The sequence below is a fragment of the Lagenorhynchus albirostris genome, chromosome X (genome assembly GCF_949774975.1).
Source record: "Lagenorhynchus albirostris chromosome X, mLagAlb1.1, whole genome shotgun sequence".
Taxonomy (NCBI): Eukaryota; Metazoa; Chordata; class Mammalia; order Artiodactyla; family Delphinidae; genus Lagenorhynchus; species Lagenorhynchus albirostris.
The window spans coordinates 91,552,205-91,577,922 of record NC_083116.1 but is presented as its reverse complement, the minus strand read 5'-3'; positions in this window follow the sequence as shown (position 1 = coordinate 91,577,922).

Sequence of the window (25,718 nt, the reverse complement as noted above, 5' to 3'; positions counted from 1 at the left end):
TTTCTAGTGAGTAGCATATAATACATGCTCAATAAATGTTTATTGAAATAATTATTGAAGGCAATAACTAAATGACTATCATTTGATGGAAGGACTTATGCTTTCAGCTCCAGGGACTTCTAATCACCAACCCTTGTCCCTGGCCAATGCTCCAAGGTGGCTTCTTTCACCCTGTCATATTTCTCATTTGAGAATATCACTAATGTGTAAATATAATATATAAATATTCTTAGTCTTTTATCCCTACTACAAGAACCCATCTTTTCCTTTTCTGGGTATATTTTTAGAGTATGCCCAGAGGTTCTTATTGCCATCATTCCAGAGGTTCTCTGTCCTATGACTGAATCTTCTACTTGAACCAACAACATCTACCCATAAGATCATGAACTTCAGCAAAACAAGTTCATCTCCTGGCAGTGGTACCTGCAAATTGGCACCACAAACTCTTGAAATCCCCCTAAGAAACATTTCCCCCAATTTTTCCCTTAAGATCACCCTCTGAACACACCATCTCTAAACTCCCTCTCATGTTTGACTCAAATATTGGAAGTGATTTCTTGCATTTACTACTCAGTACAAGTTTATCAGACTCATGAATTCATTCTCTCCCTTCCTCTCCCTCTAGTTTTCACAACTCTTATCTCTCCTCTACACTATTATGGGTGTGTGTGTGTGTGTGTGGTGAATTGTGGAGTGTGAACACGTTTGCAGCATGGCAGAGTGAAGAAAGAGTGTCAAGGGGAAGAAGATAAAGTCATTTCAATATCTTTTTATTCTGCATGTACAAGTTCTCTATTGCTGCATAACAGATCACTCTAAGACTTAATGGTTTGAAACAATACCAACAATTTTGCTCACAAATCTGAAATTTAGGCAGGCCTTGGCAGGGGCATTTGTATCTGCCCTACATGGCATCAGCTAGGGCAGCTCAACTAAGGGCTGAATGATCCATTTCCAAGATGGCTTATTCACACATGACAAGTCAGTGCTGGCTGCCAGCTGAGAGTTCAGCCAGGGCTGAGGGTGGCAGGGAGGTGGGGCTGTTGGATTCAGTGTGGTGGCCGAGTTCCAAGAGTGAACATCCCAAACCTAAATGGATTATGTTTGGATATTATCAAAGAATTTAGCTGAGAATCCCAAGTATTGCCTGATCTTTTCTCCATCTGTTTTTCATTTATAACCAGCTTATTTCAAAATGGATTTGAGGCAGAAGCTCCTTTTATTTAAGGTAGACACTGTAACCTTTAAAAGCAATTCTTATACTCTGGATTCTAAGAGATGGTCTACATTTTTGAGAGAGAAAAAACAGTATGTGCACGGTGCGGGGGAGACGTGCTTGTGAATTTGCATGCTGTGTGGACACGTGTGAACATGCCTGTGTGTTTTACGTGTGTGTACATTATATATGTGCCTATATGTGTCTACTCGTGTGTGCATGTGAGAGTGTGTGTATATATGTGTGTCTGCCTATGCTGGTGAAACTGTCTCTGTATTAGCATTTGTATGCATGTGTGTGTGGTGTGTAGTTTCCATAAGGATATCAATCTTTATTGGTAGTTCTACAGTGACTTGGAGAATTGCTCCAGGACTGACTAAACCATAGCATGATATTTTTTTAAAAGAAAATTCAGTTCTATGTGCAAATTCAACAGACTGTAATATAATTATTTTAAACTGCATATATATTAGCCCAAACCATAGCATTTTCTTAAGTGATGCCTTCGTTTACAAAACTGACTAAGAGGGCTTATTTGAGCCATCATCTTTTAAATGTTATAGTACCAAAAGTCCTGTAGATTGTCCTGATAAAATACAAGGGATGCTGTAGAAGAATCTGCTGAATTTTCCCTGACAATTATGATTCATGACATACTACTTATACTTAGAACTATCTGAGAAATGCTTCTGAAATTATCCGTTTGTTCCTGGTTCAAGTTAACAAAGAATGCAGCACATTTTTACCATTGTTTTTAAAGCAAAGATTTTGGTTTCCAAAGAATGCACTACACGACCACCCTAACCTTGGTTTCTGATAATGCTAAACCTTATTTCTGTGGTGCATGAGGCATTTACAGCAGTTACCTTTTGCTTAATTTTGTTATTTATATACAGTAATATACACCATTTTACAGTTCTATGAGTTTTGACAAAATGCACAGAGTTGTAAAATTGCCATCAAAATCAGGATACAGAATAGCTCCCTTACCCCAAAATATTAGCTCATCATACCTCTTTAGAATCAAACCTTCCTTCTCCCCTAACCCTTGGTAACCACTTATCCGTTCTCCCTCCCTATAGTTTTGCCTTTTCCAGAATGTCATAGAGATGAGATTACACCACACATAACCTTTGGAGTCTGGCTTCCTTCACTGAGAAAAGTGCATTTGAGATACACCCATATCATTGCATGTATGTACATTTAGCTTGTTTTTATTGCTGAGTAGGATTTCATTTTATGGATATACACTATTTGTTCATCCACTCACCAACTGAAGGACATTTGGGTTATTTCTAGTTTGGTGCTATTGCGAATAAAGCTGCTATAAACATCCATGTACAGTTTTAGTGTGGGAACATAAGTTTTAATTTCTCTAGAGTAAATAGTACATACTTAGCAAGTGGGATTACTGGGTCAGACAGTAAGTTTATTTTTAACTTTATAAGAAAATGTACCTTGAGTTTCCATCAGCAATGTATGAAAGTTCCAGTTGTCCCATATCTACTTCAATATTTTGTATCATCAATATTTTTTATTTTAGCCCTCTTAATAGGTGTATAGTAGTATCTCATTGTGGTTTTCACTTCCATTTCCCTAGTAACTAATGATGACAATCATATCTTTATGTGTTCATTTTCCTTCCACATAGTTTCTTTGAGAAGTGTCTGTTGAAACCTTTGCCTATGTTTGAGGGTTGTATGCTTTCTTATTGTTGAATTTTGTTTGTGAGTTCACTACATATTCTAGATATAAGTACTTTGTCAGATATAATTTGCAAATATTTTCTCCAGTCTTTGGCTTATCTTTTCATTCTTTTAACAGTATTTTAAAGAGCAAAAGCTTTAATTTTCACAAAGTCTGACTTATAAATTTTTATTTTATAAATCGTGCTTTTGGTTCACATCTAAGAACTCATTCCCTAATACAAGGTCACAAAGATTTTCTATATTTCATCTAAAAGTTTTATAGTTTTATATTCATATTAAATCTAGGAATCATTTTTAGTTAACTTTTATATCAAGTGTGAAGGATAGGATATGGTTCATTTTTATGCCTATGATGTTCAATTGTTCTAGTACCATTTGTTGGAAAGACTATCCTTTCTACATTGAATTACTTTTGCATCCATTGACCATATTAGAGTGGGTCTATTTCTGGAACATCTACTCAGTTGCATTGATCTATGTGTCTATCTTTTCACCAATATCACACTAACTTAATTACTGTAGCTTTATAGTATGTATTGAAATCAGGTAGTGTGAGTCCCTCAATTTTTTTTCTCTTTTTCAAAATTCCTTCACTTATTCCGGTTTCTTTATCTTACAACACAGATCTTAGAAGCACTTTTAGATATCTACAAAAAATCTGGTGAAAAATTTGGTTGTGATTGTGCTAAATCTATAGATCAGTTTGGGGAGAATAGACATCTTAACAATAGTGGGTCTTCTGACCCACGACCATGGCATATTTTTCCATTAATTTTGGTATTATTTGATTAAAAAAAATTTTATTGGAGTATAGTTGATTTACAATGTTGTGTTAGTTTCAGGTGCACAGCAAAGTGAATCAGTTATACATATACATATATCCACACTTTTTTAGATTCTTTTCCCATATAGGCCACTAAAGAGTACTGAGTAGAGTTCCCGGTGCTATACAGCAGGTCCTTATTAGTTATCTATTTTATACATAGTAGTGTGTATATATCAATCCCAATCTCCCAATTCGTCCCGTCCCCCTCTTCCCCCCTTGGTAACCATAAGTTTGTTCTCTACATCTGTGACTCTATTTCTGCTTTGCAAATAAGTTCATCTGTACCATTTTTCTAGATTCCGCATACAAGCGATATTATATGACATTTGTCTTTCTGTGTCAGTCTTACTTCACTTAGTATGACAATCTCTAGGTCCATCCATGTTGCTGCAAATGGTGTTATTTTGTTATTTTCTATAACTGAGTAATATGTCATTGTATATATATACCACATCTTCTTTATCCAATTTCTCACTTGAAATTGGGGGACTTCTAGAATGCTGGGTTTATTTATTTCACAAGTTCTAGAAATTAATAGCCATTATAGCTTTATTCTCTCTCTACTGCCCTTTTGGGATTCTAATTAAATTACTGTTAAACCCTTTCCCTGTATCCCTCATGTCTCTTAATTTCTCTTTTGTAGTTTCCATCCTTTATTCTTTGTGTGGTGCATTCTGGATAATTTTTTCTGACTTATCTTCAAATTCTCAATTATCTTTTTACCCATGAATAATTTTTAAATTCTATGCATTGATCCATGATGTATCCACATATGTGTGTGTGTATATATACATGTATATATATGCATGTATATATACATATATACATGCATATATATCCATACAGATATATATCCATCCATGAATATACCTATATTGATCTATTTATCTATATAAATATATTCATTTCTAGAAGTTCTAACTGGTTCTTTTCCAGATCTGATTTTACTTTATAAGGTTTCCTGTTTGCAAGGATATTTTCAGTTTATCTTTTATTTATTTAAACATTGAAAGCATAGTTGTTTTATAAGCCTTAACTAATAATTCCATATCCAGAGTCTTTGTGGATCTCTTTCTGTTGTCTGTTCTTTCTGCTTGTTCTCATGCACAGTGCTTTTTTTCTTGTGTGAATGGCACTGTTTGCTGCTAAATATCTTTGAAAATGTATTTATAGGAATAATTTGAGCTCTGCTATAAAAGGTGCAAAAATACACAAAAGAAAATACACATTTGCTTAAACCAAATATCTAGGGACACTCTCTGTTCAGTATCACTTCAAACTAAATTCAGCTAGAGGGTTTCATTTTTATGTTGTTGTTTCTGGGTTTGCTTTTTTTTTTGGCCATCCATAGGATGTCAATTTCAGCTAAAAATACATTCAAAGGCCAATTTACTTCTGCTTCACACTGACCCTAAGAGTATAGCCCTTTAGGATTTCTACTTATAATGCAAAGCATCTCCTCTTAACTTCCCACCTTGGACAGACCATGTCAGCCTGGCTGTTAACACTAAAGTTCTAATTTTTCCTGGTTGACAAAGGCCTTCAGAGGTCTCTGGGCTCCCTTTACCTGTCTGGGTTCCTGCTTTCCCTTAAAGTTTGCCCTGGAAATTCCTATCTTGTCAGCTCTTCAATGCTTTTTCTAAAAAAAATTCATTTTTTTGCATTTTATCCATAATTTGCAGTTGTTTTTCTGAAAAAAGTTGGTCCTAATAACCTAACTTGCTATTACTAGAAACAGAAATGAATTAATAATGTATACAAGAAGAGTCTCACTGCAGATTGGAATTGTATGGGTCCTGATGTGACATGGCTGTAATATTTTTATTTATTTTCATTTTATTTTTGTGGGGAGGGGTTGCCCATTCTAGTTTCTGCACACAACTATTTTATTTTAGGGATAAAAAAATGAAATATTCAGTAGGAGTCTTTGTCTTTTGGCGTCAGCAATGAACAGATTATCCTCCCCATCTGTTAGTGGGGGGGAGGGTCAAAAACATTTTCGTTTTCTCTTTTCAGACATACTTATATAATTTTACAATTACCTTTATGTTACAGAATATTTGTTAGCACTTCTCAAATTGACCTTTCTTATTTTGTGCTCACAAGTCTTTGTTATTATTTTTTCCTTCCTTTCTCTTGTTTGTATGATAATGAGGATCAGGGTTTGTAAGTTTCATTTTCTGGGTTTGTTTTTTTTGGTAGGAGTGTGTGGGTGAGGGAAAACTATCTTTTTTTTTTTTTTTGTCTTACCTGAACTCTTGTTATTCTATTTTCCTTATTTAAATTTGTTTTATAGAAATAGAACCACAGACATAGAAAACAAACTTATGGTTACCAAAGGGGAAAGGGGGGGAGGGATAAATTAGCAGTTTGGAATTAACGTTCACACACCACTATATATAAAATAGATAAACAACAAGGACCTACTGTATAGCACACGGAACTATACTCAATATTTTACAATAACCCATAGGGGAAAGGAATCTGAAAAAGAATATATATATATATATATATATATATATATATATATATATATATATAACTGAATTACTGTGCTGAACTAACACAACATTGTAAATAAACTATACTTCAATAATATGTATACACACACACACACACATATATATAAAGAAAAGAAAAAAATTTTTGATTTAATCCACTTTATTTTTCTTGGCTACCTATGAAGTGCTGATAAAGACATTTCTCTAAGTTTTATGGTGACGGGATTGGATTCAGAAAATTTTTCTAAATAAATAAGAGAGGATTATAAGAAGTTTCAAAGAAACTACAAGTCAGACTTTTGGTAACAACTGGATTATCTCATCTATTAATAAATCCAACTTCATCAAGCAATAACTTGCTACTCTCTCATTATAATCAATGCTTAAAGTGTTTATAGTCTTGTCATTCATGAGTCACCAACTATTGGAAGATGTACCTACCTAGGGGTTTTGTGAAGAAGGGAGACTCCACCCTTACACACCCGCACTGAGTAAACCAAGAGTTGATGCTTGAAAAGAAGACATAAAAGATAAGTAACGAGCCAATAAAATAACAGAGGCTGATAAAAATTAAAAGATAGCATGCAGAAAAGAATTAGATATATAAAAATTAATAATTATTTGGGATTATTGCAAACTTAAAGACCATACTATCACTTTATTACAAAATGTGTAAGCTAGGACCTCCAGTTTTCCAGATGAGACATTATAGCTTCACTGTGGACACTCCTGATTTCCCCTAAATTCAGTGATCCTTTTTTTCCGACGGTGCCTTAGAGGATCCATTCTCACAGTGTGTTTTCATCAAAGAGTCATTCAGAAAGCTGGTAAGAGGTATCATCAGAAACAAACAAACAATCCTCTGGTCAAATAAGATTGGGAAACACCAAATTAAATAAAAATCAACCGGTTTTCTCTACTGTATAATTCCTGAGTCTTCAACATGCCAATTGGTATAATGAATCTCTGAAAGGGAAGTTAGGGTGTAGTGGTCCCTCTTTTTGTGAACATGTCTTAGAACATTTGTTCTGTGGAACACACAAGAAATGTGTCTTTAGATAGAGAGTGAGAACTTTAAAAAGGAGGGGGAGAGAGGAAAATCTAATTCTTCATCCTGTTGAAAGTTGCAGTACCAGTAAAGCCCCCAAGAGTCTTTATCTCATTTCCTAATATTGTGTGAAATATGTATTATCCTTAGAAAACTGAGATACTAAGAGGTTAAGTAACTTGTCCAAGATCACACATTTGTAAGTGTCAGAACTAGGATTTGAGTCCAAAAGTTCTTCACTCATACCCTTGACAGGATCTCTTCTTTCATACAAGAAAAAAAAATCTTCCTGATGTATCCACGAATTTTCCAGTAAGAAAAATTCTTTTAAGAAAATGTGCATAAACACATAAATCCACACAGGTCACTGACATTCTGATAGATGGACATTTGTGCAGCCAGGAATGGATTGAATTTTACAAAATATGTTTGGGTGTTTGTCCTGTACCTACACTTTGATTAATTGACCTAGCACACAGGTACAATTTAGAAGAGCCTAACCTTCCACCCTGCCCATCAGGAATGAGAAAAATGCCTGTGGCATTCACTAAGTACACTAGCCTGCATGGTTTCCCTTATCACTGGGAAGGAGGGGAGTCCAGTTTCACCAGCAGCATCTCCTGCCTGCTCCTCATACATTCACTCTCCTTCACATCCCTTCCTGATTCTATTCCAAGTTTCTGTTTTAGAAGTGATTATCAAGGAAAAAACTTACTGGTGGAATTCTTATGTGGTTCATGTTGGACGTGAGGTTCACAGGGAATTTGACATGTACCAAGTCTCATTCCTTTTGAATGATACACTAAACATGCCCAGAGATGTTTCAGATTGTTCCGGGGCATGCATACCAGGATTCGTTAGGGCATGATGTGTATCTCTGCATCCAAGTTAAAATGGTGTGTGCCTTCTCAAATCTGATGTCTTCCCCAGGAAGATGGCGCTACTCAGATGCTGTGCATGGTGACACACACATGATTCCTTCCAAGTCTTCAGCAATTCATTACTAAGGAGGCAAGATTTTAAATCAAGTAGATTTTAAATCAAGTACCAAAGAAAAAACAAATCCCACAAGTACAATAATAGAGTATCCATTAAACGAAATATACCCCAATTGACAAAAGATCAAAGAGTCTTTAAAATGTTCATGACTTTTTAATGATATGGAGAAACATTCATGATATAACTTATTTAGCACATACTACTTGTCAGGTTCTGCTTTAAGGACTATCTTGGGGCTTACATTCTGGTGGAGGGATGGGTGTAAACAGGTGCCAGATTCGTGACAGATGTGTCTCATCCACTGAGGTTTCTATGAAGGCTGGAGTGTCTCCCGCACTCCAGTTTCACTAACGCCAATCACAGTTGGCTTCCTCCATTTTCCCCAGCATGCTGTTCAAACAGTATCATTTTCTCAGTGTGTCATGATGGAAAAAAATGTTAGGATGTCTTACCAAAGGAAAATAAACAAACAGGTAATGTGATAGATGTTGATATGAAGAAATATAAATCAGAGTCAGAAGGAGAATAATAGCAGTGTCATTTTATGTGCCTGGTAAAGAAAGATCTCTTCATGGAGGTAAATTTTAAGCAAAGTGTGGATATTTCCAGGCAGAGGGAACTGCAAGTGCAAAGGCTCTGAGGAATAAGCATATTTGGCATGCTAGAGGAATAGTAAGGAGGCTAGTATAGCTAAAGTGGAATAAAGGGGAAGAGTGAAAAAAGATAGAGATGTAGGCAGGATACATTAGTGAATATCCTTTAGACAGAGGGACCATAAACTAGAACCAGTTTATGCCAAACCCAGCAAGCTAGAGTTGAAAGTTGAAAGCCTTTAGATCGGGCATGAGCTCCCCAGATGAGTGTAATATTCACATAATCAGTGTCTTTTTTATGTTATCCACCTGGCCCAATAACCAGCATTCAACTTTGTACCTCTTGCTATGTGATATGAATATGCCAAAATGGTAGCTATTACCAGGTGATTTTTAATTTCTCCTTGAAAGGTTTATTTCCCAAATTTTCTACAAAAAGTATGTGATTTTTTTACAGTGAAAAAAAATGAAGTTGGTTTTGAAACAATTGAGTGGAAGTCTACTCTAAGAGGAAAAGGCAATTCAGGATTCCATGCCAATAAAACTTTCCAGCCAGTAAAACTCTTTATAATAAAGGCGGTTGAAGATGTAGTTCTGTTCAGCCCAAGGCAGCCTGAGAGGATGAAGAGAGGCCAGCAGGGGTGAGGCATTTCTAGGCTCAAGTCCAGTGCAAGCTGGAGGTCTCTCCTTGTGGTCTTAGCATAGGCCCCTCTGAGGCAAGCAACTGCCTTGTTTCAAGGGAAGAGTTACATCTCACAGGACAGTTAACAGGCTCAGAGACCAGGTGGCACAAACAGCAACCAGGGTTATCTTGTCAAAATGCAAATGGATCCTCTTACTCTCTATTCAAAATTCTTCTATGGATTCCCATCTACTGCATCTAGGAGAAAACCCAAACTCTTCCATAGCTTACAAAATCATGCATGACTTGGCCCTTGCTTACCTCTCTAGTGTAATCTCCTTCCATTCTATCTTGCCTACCAGGACCTGTCCACCCTAAGGACATTTATTTTCTCTTTCCACCTGTTGCAGGTTGGGTTCTCCTGGAAATAAAACCTGTGGCAGGGTTTAGCACGCAGGGTGTTGATGTAAGGATCAATACCAGTAAGAGGTAGGGGGCTCAAGCAGCCATGAGCAAAAGGAGAAATACAGGCTTTTGGGTCAGTGCCAGCCCAAAAAAGACGTTAGGCAACACTGGGGGGCTCTCTGAAGTTAGAATGGCCCTTCGGAGCTGTTCCAAGTGGAGACAAGATAGCCAGACCTGCCTCCATCAGTCACCAAGTATGGGCCACCCTGGTCAAGGGCATGGCCTTGAGTGAGATGGTTTTCTGCAGCTGAGGCAGGCCTCATAGAGGCTGATAGCTTGAAGCTGTTTGCAGGCAGCATTCTCAGCAGCTAAGGCAACAAGATCTTCCTTAAAGGGGGTGTTATGGGTTGAATTGCACCCCCCAGAAAAGATATGTGGAAGGCCTAGCCCCCAGTACCTCAGAATGTGAACTTATTTGGAAATAGGGTCTTTACAGAGATAATCAAGTTAAAGTGAGGTCATCAGGGCAGGCCCTAATCCAATATGACTTGCGTCTTTATAAAAAGGGGAAATTTGTTAGCATACTAAGTGAAGTAAGTCAAACAAAGAAAAACATAATATGATATCACTTGTATGTGGAATCTTAAAAAAAATGATACAAATGAACTTATCTACAAAGCAGAAACAGACTCACAGACTTCGAAAACAAACTTATGGTTACCAAAGGGGAAAGGTTGGCGGGGGGAGGCATAAACTAGGAGTTTGGGATTAACATATACACACTACTATATATAAAATAGATAATCAACAAGGACCTACTGTATAGCACAGGGAACTCTACTCAATATTCTGTAATAACCTATAAGGGAAAAGAATCTGAAAAAGAATGGGTATATGTATATATGTATAACTGAATCACTTTGCTGTACACCTGAAACTAACACAGCATTGTAAATTAACTATACTCCAATATAAAATAAAAATTAAATTAAAAAAATAAAAAAATACAAAATAAAAAAGGGAAATTTGGAGACAGACATGCACAGAGGGAAGACTACATAAAGAAACATGGTAAGAAACACCCTGTGAAGGTGGAAGATTGGAGTGAGGCATCTACAAGCCAAGGAACTCCAGATTTCCAGTAAACCACTAGAAGCTAAGTAAGAGACATGAAAGAACCAACCCTGCCGACACCTTGTTCTTGGACTTCCAGCCTCCAGAACTATGACCTTTCTATTATTTTAAGCTACCCAACTTGTGGTACTTTGTTACTGCAGCCTGAGCAAACTAATACAAGGAGCCTTAGGCAGTGAGTTGCAGTGAAGACCACAACCTGCACAACCCCATGTACTATGTGGAGGCAATATACTGGTGTTTTTTCTTTAACCACTCTCTTCTCTTTCATCTCTCTTTGGTGATAGTGGTGATTGTCTCTTTCTGATGAACTTGTACAGCAGGATCAGTGTTGCCTAAATGTTTGTCAATCACCTGATACTAGAACTCTATGCCACCTGGGTCAGGTACTCCACCTATTTGTGTTCATGCATTACTGTGTCTATAGAGTCTCTCACATAGTAGGTGTTCAATGAAACTGTGTTTGTGAACAAATAAATTAGTTCATGAATATTCAATATTCACATGCCTATGGACATTCAATTATGTCTGAAACTCAGCCAAGGGAATGCTCTGTTGAACTGGGCTGGAATCAGACCTGGAAGAAACACATCAGTTTTATCCTACAGTAGCAATGCCAGGGAATGAGTGGAGGAATCTGGAAATAAGACCACGTAAAAGGCAAACAAACAAATAGAAAAAGAGTCAGATCAAAGTGATGACTAAGAGCCTGGTATGAGGAAGACATGAGAGTATGGAAATACATATACCAGGAAGCAAAGCATCAGAAGTCACACCCAAGCAGGGAACAAGAGAATTGTATTTTCCAACCTAAGGAATTTAATCAGAAACCAAGAAGTTAAGGGATTCTGGGTGTCAGGAACACAGTCAGCGAATAGAGGACATGAGCAGTAATGGATACTTTTGTACTCTTGAAACTGAGGCAGTCTTGCTGGAGTCAGAAAATAAAAGACCATGGGCCTTGGAGTCAGACTTTGATCCCTACACTAACTCTGCCATTTACTAGCTGGGAGACCTAGGTAAGAGAAGTCTCAGTTTCTTCTTGGACAATATGCATATAAAAATGACTATCCAGGTGACAGCAGAGTATTTATTAAATGTGATTTGCCTGCCTTTATGTGTTTCCTGCAAGGTTCAGAGTTGTTTGTTGGGGGTCATCTGCGTAGTGGACAAAAACAAGCATTTTAGGGAACTGATGAGATAAAGAAGTTAGTGGTCCTGGGGTTTATCAAGGCAGGATGACGGCAGTGCTTTCCAAGTGGGGAAGCTACCCCCTCAGGGACTTTCCTGGCTGAGGCAACCCACCAACCCAGAGTGGTTCCAGCCTAGGCCCCATTCAAAGAGCTGTTCTGAAAGAGACATAACTTTCTAACATACTATGATATGTATCTCTTTCTCTTCTCCATCCTGATACCTCCAAAAAGCCCCAGATTCCCTCCCATGTGCTGGCCCCTCATGACCAGGGAGCTTATATGTATTCTTCCCAGTGTTTAGTGCATTACCCTTGTCCATAAAAGTTGCTCAGTAAATGTTGAATTATGAAATGTTGCTCCTCTTGTATAGGCCCCTATTTTATAAACTTCTGTGATCATAGCAGGTATAATATCAAGCATATTTGAAAAATAATATCTCTACTTTCCCTTCTGGTCAAGTTGAAATAACAGGGACCACCCCAAAAAAACAACTAAAAAACTGGAAAACTATATGAAACAATGGGTTTCAAGATATCAGACCTGAAACAGTGGAGAAGAGTGATTGCCAAGACATGGGAAATAAACGAAGTGAACCTGTGATTACCACAGCTTACTGCTTGGAGAGAGATTCCAGGCTGTAGGGCAGTCACCCTGAGTTGAGAAGCAAGAACAAGGGGTCTAGTGAGGCCCAAAGTTGCTAGATTTCAAGGGAAGAGTAACAGACAGAAGAGAATGGGACACAGAGAGAGCTCCAGAGATTTGCAGAGGGATCCCCTCAAGTATTTAGGTGAATATAGATCAGCACGTGCCAACGAAGAAAATACCCAAGGTTGGAGAAAGAACTACTTAAAGGATTGGAGGAAGCAATCTTGAAAACTCACACAGGACAAAAAATAGTTCTTATTCCCACAAAACAAAGTAGAAAACCTCATATATGGTGTGGTAGACTAAATAATGGCCCTCCAAAGTTGTCCATGCCCTAATCCCCAGAACCTGCAAATATGTTGTATTACATGGCTAAAGGGACTTTGCAGATGTGATGACATTAAGGGTCTTGTGATGAAGAAATTATCCTGGATTGTCTATGTGGGTCCAATGTAATCACAAGAGTCCTTATAAGAGGGAGGCAGGAGGGTCAGAATCAGAGAAGGAGAGGTGACAATGGAAGCAAAGGTAAGAGAGGAAGAGAGAGAGATTGGATGATGCTATGCTGCTGACTCAAAGATGGAGAAAGGGACCTCAAGCCAAGGAATCAGGCAGCCTACAGAAGCTGGAAAAGGCAAGGAAACTGATTCTCCCCCTGAGAGCTTCCAGAAGGAATCAACTCTGCTAACATTCGACTATAGCCCAATTAGTTTGATTTTGAACTTCTGACCTCCAGAAATTTAAGATAAAAAATTTGTGTTGTTTCAGGCCACTAAGTTTGTGGAAATTTGTTACAGCAGCAATAGAAAAATATACACATGAGTATTGAGTAGAGTACTCAGAAAGGTCTTGCCTCAGTAGTATGGCAAAATTATTTTTCAACTAAATGGTACTCTAGTCCTGCCCAACAAAGCTTAAAAAGCAAGACTCAAAAGGATTAAACTGTTTCAGGATAGTTCAAACACATCCCAGAACAAAGCTCAAGAATACTTATAGGAAGACAAAAATATCCAGTACCTAATAAGGTAAAATTCACAATGTTTGTCATCCAATCAAAATTACCAGGTAAGCAATGAGGCAAGAAAATATGACTCATGATGATGATAAAATCAATCAATTGAAACTGGCCAAGAAAAAAACAGATGATGAAGTTAGTAGACAAGGGCACAAAACAATTACTATAACTGCATTTCATATGTTCAAAAACCTAGAATAAAGATTGAACATGTTAAGCAGAAAGAGAAAACACTAAAAAGACTGAAATAGAAGTCCTAGAGATGAAAACTGCATTTGAGATGAAAAATACACTGGATGAGATTAATGTCAGATTATACATGGCAAAAGAAAAGATTACTGAACCTACAGCCATAGTAATAGAAACTAGCCAAAATGAAACAGAGACAAAAAGAGTAAGAAAGAAAGAAATTAAAAGAAACTCAAAGAGTATCACTGAGCTATGGGATAACTTCAAACAACCTAATATAATTAGAGACCCTGAAAAGAGAAGGGACAGGAAAAATACTTGAATACACAAAATTTTTCCAAATTGAATATTATAAAGTCACAGATACAATAAGTTCAACAGACCCCAAACACAAGAAACATGAAGAAAATCACACAAAGAAATCACACATATCATACATTCATATGTGTACATATATATATCATAACCAAATCACTTTAAACCAGTGATAGAGATATCTTAAAAGCAGTCAAAGAAAAATACACACTAGGTAATAAGCAAAAAGATAAGGATAACAGCAGATTTCGTGTCAGAAACAATGCAAATAAAAATAGAAATAAAATCAGTTATAAATAAACTCTTATACAAAATTAAAGAGGAAGGGATGTTTCCTAACTCACTCTCTGAAGCCAACAAATGAGATAAAGATATTACAAGAAAGGAAAGCTACAAACCAATATCTTTCATGAACAAAATTGATAAAGAAATTCTTAATGAAATTTAGTGAATTGAATCCAACAATGTATAAGAAGGATAACACATCATGACCAAGGAAAATTTATGCAAGGATTCCACAGTTAGTTTAATATTCAGAAACCAATCCATGTAATTTGCCAAATTAACAGATTAGAGGAAAAAAATATGATCATTGCAATAGACACAGAAGAAGCATTTGACAAATCCAACATCCATTCTGGATAAAACTCTCAGCAAACTAGGAATAATAGGGAAGCACCCTCAACCTGAAAAAAATGATCTATGAAAAACCTACAGCCAACATCATGTAATAGTGAAAGACTAAGTGTTTCCCCTTCTATTCGGAAACAATGTAAGGATGTCTGCTCTATATTCAGACATCTATTCAACATGTCTGCTCTTCTATTCAACTGTGTACTGGAGACTCTATCAATGTATCAAAGCAAGAATAATAAAAGCTGTCCAGATTAGAAACTCTATTTGTAGGTAATATGATCAAATATGATTGACCATACAGAATCTCCAAAAATGTGAAAATCAGTGAGATTAGCAAGGTTGTATGACAGAAGATCAATATTTAAAATTTAATTGAATGTCTGTGTTCTAGTAAAGAATTGGAAGTTAAATGTATTATAACATAACTGAACACTAAGCAATGACACATTGCTGAGAGAAATTAAAGAATTCCTCAATACTCCCTGTTTTGACAAGTTCAGCTTTTTTAGATCTCACATATAAGTGATACCATACAGTATTTATCTTTCTCTGTCTGACTTATCTCACTTAGCATAATGCCTTCAATGTCTTTAATATAACATTTTTAATATTGAAAGACAAAAAAGCCAAACAACCAATAGGAAAATGTAAAAAAGTCATGAATAGTCTCTCTCTCTCAACATAAAAATTTTCAAACTCACTCATAATTAGAGAAATGCAAATTAAAACAACACTGAGATACCATTTCTCACCTATCAGACAGACAAAACTTTAAAAGTATGGCTACACATTTAGTTCGTGAGGCTATGGGAAAGCAGGCACTCTCATACATTGCTGGTGGGAATGCAAATTAGAATAATCCTTCTGGGGCGAAATTTGACAATATCTGACAAAACTACTTATGCACTTACCTTTTGACTCAGCAATTCCAATACTAGAAATCTACCCTGAAATTATACCTCTAACAATACAAAAATACATATGCACAAGGTTATTAATTGCAGCATTGTTTGTAATTGCAAAATATTGGAAACAATCTAAATGCCCATACATAGCATGGTTGAATAAACTATGGTGTATCCGCACAGTGGAGTGCTCTGCAGCTTTTTGAAAAAGAAAAGAATGACTAAGATCTCTATGAACTGATTTAGGGTGAAAATAACAAAGTGCGAAAAAGTATCTATAGTTCTTGTAAGAAAGAGATATAAGAAAATACACGCAGGGAATTCCCTGGTAGTCCAGTGGTTAGGACTCTGTGCTTTCACTGCCGAGAGCTCAGGTTCAATCCCTGGTCAAGGAACTAAGATCCCACAATCTGTGCGGCCAAAAAAAATAAAAGTACATGCATATCCACTCTTTTGTGCAAAAGAAATATAAGAAGAATAAACCATACATTAAAAGTGTTTCTCTCCTATTAGGAATGGTCAACAAAAGAGGGAAAAGAAAGGTGAAATGGGAATGGGTTAGTAGAGATGAAGAAGGAGCTACACTTCCCTGATTATACTTTTTTGTATAGCTTTGACTCTTAGAAACATAATAATGCTTAACATATCTTCCCCAATAAATAGTTGAAACAAACCAAGATGTGAGAGCAACCCAAAATGGAATACAAACAATAATAAATGAACAGAAGTGTATTACAAATGAATAGCATAACCACACTGAAGGAAATCAGGAAGAAAATTCCTAATCTAAGTATACTTGGAGAAGAGTATTTTGACTGGATACTGGAGTAAGGCTAAAGACAAAAAGAACTGGACAGAAATACTGTATTATAGTTAGTAAGTCTGGTTCTCACACGCATATGGGTTAGCAATTCTGAAATTATTTTATATGAAATCTAGAGTTGAACAAATAGGTAAATATATTTTAGATAATGAGAGCCAGGTTTTTCACTCTCAGAATTCCAAATAAGGAAAGTGTTAGAATGAACCCTGTGGTGTGGTATTAGAATTGGAGGTATCAGAAGGAACTCATAGTTTTATATATATATATATATATATATATATATATATATATATATATATATATATAGTTAGATAGCTACAGAAATAAATACAGACATGTGTATATATGGGTTAGTACACACAGATATATTTCCTAGCTCTGTTTACTGAGAGAGCCTAGAAGCAGTGATATCCCAGTAGCAATAAGCACCCCTAGTGTCCAGAGCTTGGTTTCTAAAACACCATTCTCCAATAAAAGAAACAAGGACTCCTTGGAGAAGTAGTTGATTCCAAGACAGGGACAAGAATAATGCAAGATGAGCCTGGAATATTTTGTGGTGCCAGGAAATAAAGAAGTACTCAGAAAAGGATGAGGGTATGTCAAAAGGACATAGGACCCAACTTGAAGAAGGTCCCAATGGCCAAAGATGGAACAATTTGAGAAATGAAATGAATAATGATAGTATTAGATTATAATCCACAGAAAAAAATAAATGTTCATGAGTCTATGTTGATAAAAATAATTAACACATGAATCAGTGAGTGAGAATGGACAGCTCTCCCTTACTGAAGAATTCCAATTTTAAAACGTAGAAAGAATGAGAGAAATGCAAAAATGACCATGGGGCAAACACCACAGTGATCATTGTTGTGGGCAAGATCCACTGATGGATGCTAAAATCAGTGAGTGAAAGTTTGAGGAGAAACAGAGTATTAGCATACCCTAAAAATATCTCTCTCAAGGTATTTATCAATTCCAAAGGAAAAAATAGTAATTTTCAGTAGAGAAACTTGGAAGGCACCACCCTTACCAAGTAATCAAGGTTCATAGTAATAAAACATATTGACATCATGTACCCCCAGTATGATGCACTGAGAAGGACACGACATAACTTCTATATTGGTCTTGTCAAAAATGCATAACCTCAAACTAATCATGAGAAAACACCAGAAAAACTCAAATTAAGGGTTCTACAAAATAACTGACCTGTACTCTTCAAAAGTTTCACAGTCACAAAAGACAAGGAAAGACTGAGGAATGGTCACAGATTGGAGGAGACACAGTGACATGCAACACAGGATCCTAGAACAGAAAAAGTTAATTTGGGGGGAAAAACTGGTAAAATTCAAATGTGCTCTGTAGCTTAGTTAATCATGTTGTACCAATGTTAATTTCCTAGTCTGGATAATTGTACTGTGCTTATATAAGATATTAACATTAGAGGAAGTTGGGTGAAACATATACCTGAAATTTTTCTACTATTTTTGCAACTATCCTGCAAATCTAAAATTATTTCAAAAGGCAAAGTTAAAAATAATCTGTGTGTATGTGTCTGTAGGCAGTGAAGAGAGAGACAGAAAGAGAGAGAGAGAGAGAATGAGCGAGAGAGAGAAATGTCACGAGAGTCACCAGAGATGTATGGCAGTAATCAAATATGACATGAGTCCCACTAAAAACCAACATGTTAAATAGCATAAAGGTGAATGCCCACCTACTGGAGATACGAGAAGGGCAAAGTAGGGGCATCAAGCCTCCTTAAATTACAGAAATACCATTGTATTTCTGATATCTAATCCACTGAAAGATAAACCGAAATGAGATTAGTCTAGTTAAACATGACAAGCCTGCACAGGTTTAGTGAAAGCAGACATGGGCAGGCATTACCTCAAGACCAGAACAAACTCAAAAAGACAGGTGAAAGCTCACCTTTACTGAGAAAGAAATGACCATTCTCCCAGAATCTGAAGGTCCCCAGGATTTCAGAAACTCCTTTTTCTCTGATGTGTGAGGTTACCCACCCATGGAGATAGGTACAGAGCCGCAACAAAGGGTCTAATGGCTGAGTTTTTGTGCTACTATCTATTCCCTGTGTTCGTTACAATCTTACCAGCTCCCTTTTGTTGATCTTGGACTAATGCCCTCATGCTTAAAAGCCGCTTCAAAAGATAGATTATTTAAATATCTTTGTTCTGACTTTTATTTTTTCATTCTGAAGAATTTTTCTATTATCTTATTGCTACACTGGTTTTCACCTTTAATCCAGATGGAAAATATATGCCTAATGCAATACCCTGCAAGTATTTTTAGTCTCTGAACTTTTTTGCCAAGAGTAGCCATTTTAAAGGTGGAGTTTGATAACATCACTTTTGCTGATTAATTGCCTCCATGTTAGATAGATGAGTCTTAAGAGCTTTAAGTTTGGCAAAATGACAAGACAGACAATAATTAAAGACTAGTAGAGAAAAGACAATTCTTTTCATTTCAGGTTGGACAAGAAAAAGAATAATAATGGTAGTGAACCATGGGTACAATCTTTTGGATTAAAGAAAAATGGCTTTGTGAGTAGTGATTGTAAAAGTAGGGAGAGCAAAGAGGGTTTCTTTTGTGGCAGAAGAGTTCTAGCATAGAATGATCATGAAATGCTTTTATTAAAAGTCAGTTGATGTCATATCTTATAAGTCACATTTTGTTTTAGCCTGGGTTCCCTAGAATCTGAGGAAGGCTTATATACCAATGTATTTTTTTTTACATTTTTATTGGAGTATAATTGCTTTACAATGGTGTGTTAGTTTCTGCTTTATAACAAAGTGAATCAGTTATACATATACATGTCCCCATATCCCCTCCCTCTTGCGTCTCCCTCCCTCCCACCCTCCCTATCCCACTCCTCTAGGTGGTCACAAAGCATTGATCAGATCTGCCTGTGCTATGCGGCTGCTTCCCACTAGCTATCTATTTTACATTTGTATACCAATGTATTATTCAGGAGGATACAATCCTAGGGAAGCAAGAAGGAGGGAAAAAGGAAAGTGGGGCAAGGAAGGAAAGAGAGCATATATAGGTGATGAGCTGGCCACAGCTTCTCAAGAAAATCTAACTAGTTCTCAGTTGTGTGGGAAGTTTTCAGAGAAGCCACACAGAGAAACTCCTTCTATGCCCTTTCTCATTCATCATTGTGGGAGTCGTTTAGCAAACATAGGACTAGAATAACTGACCTCTTCCAGCGGGGGACCAGACACACCACTGGTTTATTATAGGCTTACTAGTTCATCTAGTGGTGTGAGAGGAGAAAATGTAGGGAATGTTATCATTATTGGCAAACCCACTGCTATTGCTCATCTACACCAGGTTCTCCAACATCAATACAGCTAATGTTTTAGTCTCCATCAGCCACTCTGCTGCTTATAACCATTGGTATAGAGCTCAGGCATGGGAAAGAAGGGTGTTATCTATTAGCCCCTTCAACCTATAATAGCTATGATTATACTGTGTTATTTGATATTACATATAGGAGTCAGGGTGGGGGGAGAAGGGAGAGAGGCAGAATGTACCTATGGTTCACAATTTTGGACATACCACTGTAGAAAATTCTCACATTCTCATCCTTGGAACAAAGTTTTGATTTAAGAGACAAAGTTCATCACAGCCAAGTCCAATGGATGTAGTGAATGACTTTGGTGTGGGTAACAGGATTGCTTCTTCTTAGGATAGTGAAAAATAGTGTGAGACAATGAGAGAAAAATGCAGAATAAGAAGGGATTAAAAGGAATTGGATGGCTCTTGTGAATATTTCATATTCTAGTCCTGCCAGTGATTCCAACAGTATAATTCTAAAAATGTTTGAGTCAATGACAGCATCTTTGGAACAAGTATTTATTTGGTCTTTTAAGATGATTCTTTTGAAGCATAACAGTCATTTGGATATTCAAATTCTCTCTGGTATCTGTAAGGTCACCATATAATGTATTATACCCAAAAGGGGCACTTTTGAGAGTGAAAAGGGTGCTATTAATAATTATGCTGGATAAACTAACACAACAACGTAAAGCAATTATACTCCAATAAAGATGTTAAAAAATGAGTGTGGGTGAGTCTGGGGGTGTTGGGGTGGAGAAAGTATAAAGCCATGTAAGCCATTTAGAAGAGCAATGCTAGAACTTTGCCCACTTAAGAGCATTCATGGGACTCCCCATCCCCAATTTGGAGGCTTTGCTGTAACGTGACCTCTCTAATCTAAATGGAGCGGCAAGAACAACACAGCAAACCTAAAGTCAGGCCTGGTACAGGGATTATGAAAATTCAAAGAACTAAGATCCTCAACATATAAGCACTTCAGGCCTACAGGATTGCTCCCTGAATGAATGTCCTAGACACAGAGCTCATCTGAGCTTCCCTAGCTGGCAACACCTCACATGGGCAGGGAATTAGGCACATCCACTGGGAGAGGACCCCTGGAATCTTGCTCCTGCTTTCTCTGGACGCTGCACCATGTCTCTTCTTCCTGTGCTGATCCTACTCCACACCTTTTCACTGTAATAAACCATAACTGTTAGTCTAACAAAAAAATAATAATTATGCTGCAACAAAGGCACAAATCAGGACTGTACCAGGCAAATGGGGACATATGGCGCCCTAGATATATGTAAAACATACCATTGTCTTTCCATATAGTCACCCTTTTAAATACCATCAGATGTCTCTTTTTGAAGAATTTCCATTGTGAGGTCCTATGGAAGGAGAAACATTTACTGAAATCTCTTATTGAGATGATATCATATTTAGAGAGTAGGGAGGAAATTTATTCTTTTTATACCAGTGAAGGGGACCAGAATATGCTATCCCAAAATATGCCACTTTGGCATAAGAATTATTTTGAGCTAAAGGCAATTGAGAAGCAGCAGACCCAAGAAAAGCTTTTTACCTCCCCCAACTGCCTAAAAATAAGGTATAAATTTCCCCTTTTGTAAGGACATTTACATTTATATAGGAAATTTCCTTATTTCTTTTTCTTTTTTTTTTTTTTCCGGTACGCGGGCCTCTCACTGTTGTGGCCTTTCCCGTTGCGGAGCACAGGCTCCGGACGCGCAGGCTCAGTGGCTATGGCTCACGGGCCCAGCCGCTCCACGGCATGTGGGATCTTCCCGGACCGGGGCACGAACCCGCGTCCCCTGCATCGGCAGGCGGACTCTCAACCACTGCGCCACCAGGGAAGCCCAGGAAATTTCCTTATTTCTTTTTGTAAAAATGTCTGTACCAGGCAGAGAGCTACTCCTAGAGCCAACTCTTATCACCTACGTGAGAGACTCTTATCTGCATACAAGATAACACTTATTTACCACACATTTCCTCCCCTCCCCTTCCCATAATTTACCTCCCCTGCCCAGAAGTCACAAACCCCTTTTCCTTTGTTTAGCCTAAAATGGTATATAAGCCTCAATCATCTGGCCACCTACTTGAGCCACATTTTTCTTTCTAACTCCCTTGTACATCATTAAAACCGTTTTTTCTCTTGTTAATCTATCTTTTATCAATTTGGTTTGCAGGCCCCAGACGTTGAACCTAGAAGAAAGGAAGCAAAAATTTTTTCCTCCCCTACACCAGCTGTGTTGTCAACAAAAAATGCCAGAACAAATGTCAGAAAAGAAAAATTTAGTCAACTGACTGGAATTTAATTACTAGATGTTCTGACTGTATCATTCCAAGTGGCTAGTGGGGATGACATTTCTTCCCCAGGCAGCCTGAATTCCCTGGTTTTATTGGATCTAGATAAATTGCCTTAGTGTTACCCCAAAACTGGGTTTACCTCGTGGTGGGTGTTGAGCCAATAGACACAACCAAGCCAAAGATCAGGAGAAGGAAGGATTTATTATTACTTGCAGCAAGTAAGGAGAACACTGGGGATCTTTCCCAAAGCAGTATCTCCCCAGAACAAAGAATGGGGAAGTTTTAAGCTAAGGGTATGAAACCAAGCAGGACCCTGTGGGGCTCCTAGGCATGGAAGCCTTTTCTGTGTCCCCCATTTCTTGTTTGCAGGGAATAGGCTTTAGCCTCCATGACCTTCCCTGAGTTCCAAAGGATAGGTTCAAACCGTTGCTAATCAGGTGAGGGAGGGGATGCAGAGACATGGGAGGATCAGTCAAGAAACAATAATGCAGGCTTGGGACAGGATTCCGCCTCAAGGGATACACATAGCAATATCTTTGAGCTCTTCTGAAGAGCTAAAACCCCCAACAAATGGAAGATGTTAACTACTTGATGGAACATTCTTCATTCCAGGCAGAAGGTCACAGTTTGATAACATTGAGAACCACAGAAGCTCATCAGGAGGCCACCTGAGGACAGATTAAAGGAGTGCAGGCCCTGCACACACCCTGATCCCTAACAGTAACCTCACCCTTGAACCATTGCTATAAAACTCCTCGCCAAATTCCCCCAGATTGGGACACACAGTTTTTTTTTTTTTACATCTTTATTGGAGTATAATTGCTTTACAATGGTGTGTTAGTTTCTGCTATATGACAAAGTAAATCAGTTATACATATACATATGTTCCCATATCTCTTCCCTCTTGCGTCTCCCTCCCTCCCACCCTCCCTATCCCACCCCTCTAGGTGGTCACAAAGCACCTAGCCGATCTCCCTGTGCTATGCGGCTGCTTCCCACTGGCTATCTATTTTACGTTTGGTAGTGTATACATGTCCATGCCACTCTCTCGCTTTGTCACAGCTTACCCTTCCCCCTCCCCATATCCTCAAGTCCATTCTCTAGTAGGTCTGTGTCTTTATTCCTGTCTTACCCCTAGGTTCTTCATGACATTTTTTTTCTTAAATTCCATATATATGTGTTAGCATACGGTATTTGTCTTTCTCTTTCTGACTTACTTCACTCTGTATGACAGACTCTAGGTCCATCCACCTCACTACAAATAACTCAGCTTCATTTCTTTTTATGGCTGAGTAATATTCCATTGTATATATGTGCCACATCTTCTTTATCCATTCATCTGATGATGAACACTTAGGTTGCTTCCATGTCCTGGCTATTGTAAATAGTGCTGCAATGAACGTTTTGGTACATGACTCTTTTTGAATTATGGTTTTCTCAGGGTATATGCCCAGTAGTGGGATTGCTGGGTCGTATGGTAGTTCTATTTGTAGTTTTTTAAGGAACCTCCATCCTGTTCTCCATAGTGGCTGTACCAGTTCACATTCCCACCAGCAGTGCAAGAGTGTTCCCTTTTCTCCACACCCTCTCCAGCATTTATTGTTTCTAGATTTTTTGATGATGGCCATGCTGACTGGGGAACACACAGTTTTTGAGGGCATGAGCCCCGCTGTGTCCCCCTTTGCCTGGCAAAGCAATAAATCTATTCTTTTCTACTTCACCCAAAACTCTATCTCTGAGATTCAATTCAGCACCGGTGCACAGAGGCTGAGTTTTCAGCATCAGGTACATGCATATTCATGCGGGGACTTGAGCAGAGGAGAATTCAGCATAGAATTGGGGAAAATGTTGACAGAGTCCAAGCTTTACTTGATTGAGATCAGGAGCGTCAACATCATCATTCCTTCTCCAGCTGGGTGGGGGCCTTATTTCCTGAACTCAAAGATATATTATTATGTATATCCCTTGAGAAACCAGGACCTTGCCCCAAGGCTGCACTAGTGTTTCTTGATCGTTCCTCCTTAGTTTCTGCATTCCCTCCCTTAAGATCATGAATTACTGAGACCTGTTCAAGGGCAGGCAGTGCAGCCAGGCTTAGATCACAAAATAGCTTAGGCCAAAATGGGTTCTCTCATGTCAAGAAAGCTATTCCTGGTTCTCCTTTTCTGGGAACCCCCTAATCTATCTGCTTACATTAGTGTCCTCAGAACTGATTGCACAGAGTTGTGGTAGACACTATGATGTGCTGCCCAGATCCTCCTTCAGAAATGAAGAACTTGTTCCACAGCTACTGGGAGTGCTGCCTACTAATAGCTCTCAGTTCTCAGCCCCCTTCAGGGCTTGCCTTGGCTGAAAAAAAAATTCCTTCACTCAAAGTGCAACTGGGGAAGCCCACATCCAATGCCTGAACAATGCAGGGGTTATAAAAGCCTGGCCCCCTTGCATCAAGTAGAGAAGCTCTGAAGAGCTATCCCAATTCCATTGCTCCCCAGGACATCAGCTGAAGGCTTCATTGAGACTGGCAGCTCAACTTCTCCCTCAACCCAGTCTTGTTTCCTTCCCCTCCTTTCAGGTATTGATCCCAAGAGCACTTCCTAATAAATACCCTGTATGCTGATCTCCATCCTGGAGTCTGATTCCTGGTGACCCCACACTGTGACAGTCAGCTTTAGTCTAACATTTGATCCATTCTGGTCTCAACTCCTAAGTAAAAGGCTCAGATTTATTCTTGGCTCACAAGTTCTACTTTCCATGAATGCCCAGATGGAGAGATTAAAGGCCTCTGCTCTTAAAGTTGCCACTCTCCTTTGAGGATAGACATTTAAGGAGGAATAATGGAAATATCTGTACAACTTCAACAATCAAAACAAACCCATTATGCATACTACAGCAACAGTCTTTGTAGCTTGGAAGCCACTTGACTCATCAGAATTGTGAGGTCCTACTCCCTGTCTCTCTATAAGACAGAAACTGTCTTATTCCAGGTGGATCCCTGGTGCCCTGCACATAGTCAAGAACAGAAGAGATACTTGGTAAATGTTTGTGAATGAATGAATATATGCCTGGAGAGAATGATGAACCAACTCATGCAGTCCCCCAGGGCAGTGCCTGAGAGCCGTAGAAATGAAATGTCCAGCTCAGGATGAGGAGATGAGAAGAAAGAGCTGAAGAATTAAGTGAATGGGAGGCAAGTAGGAAGGTCCATAAAAGGGAGACAGAAGACTGAATAAATTCAAGCCAGTCTTTTACTAAAGAAGGAAGCATTCTGCAAGCTTAGTCA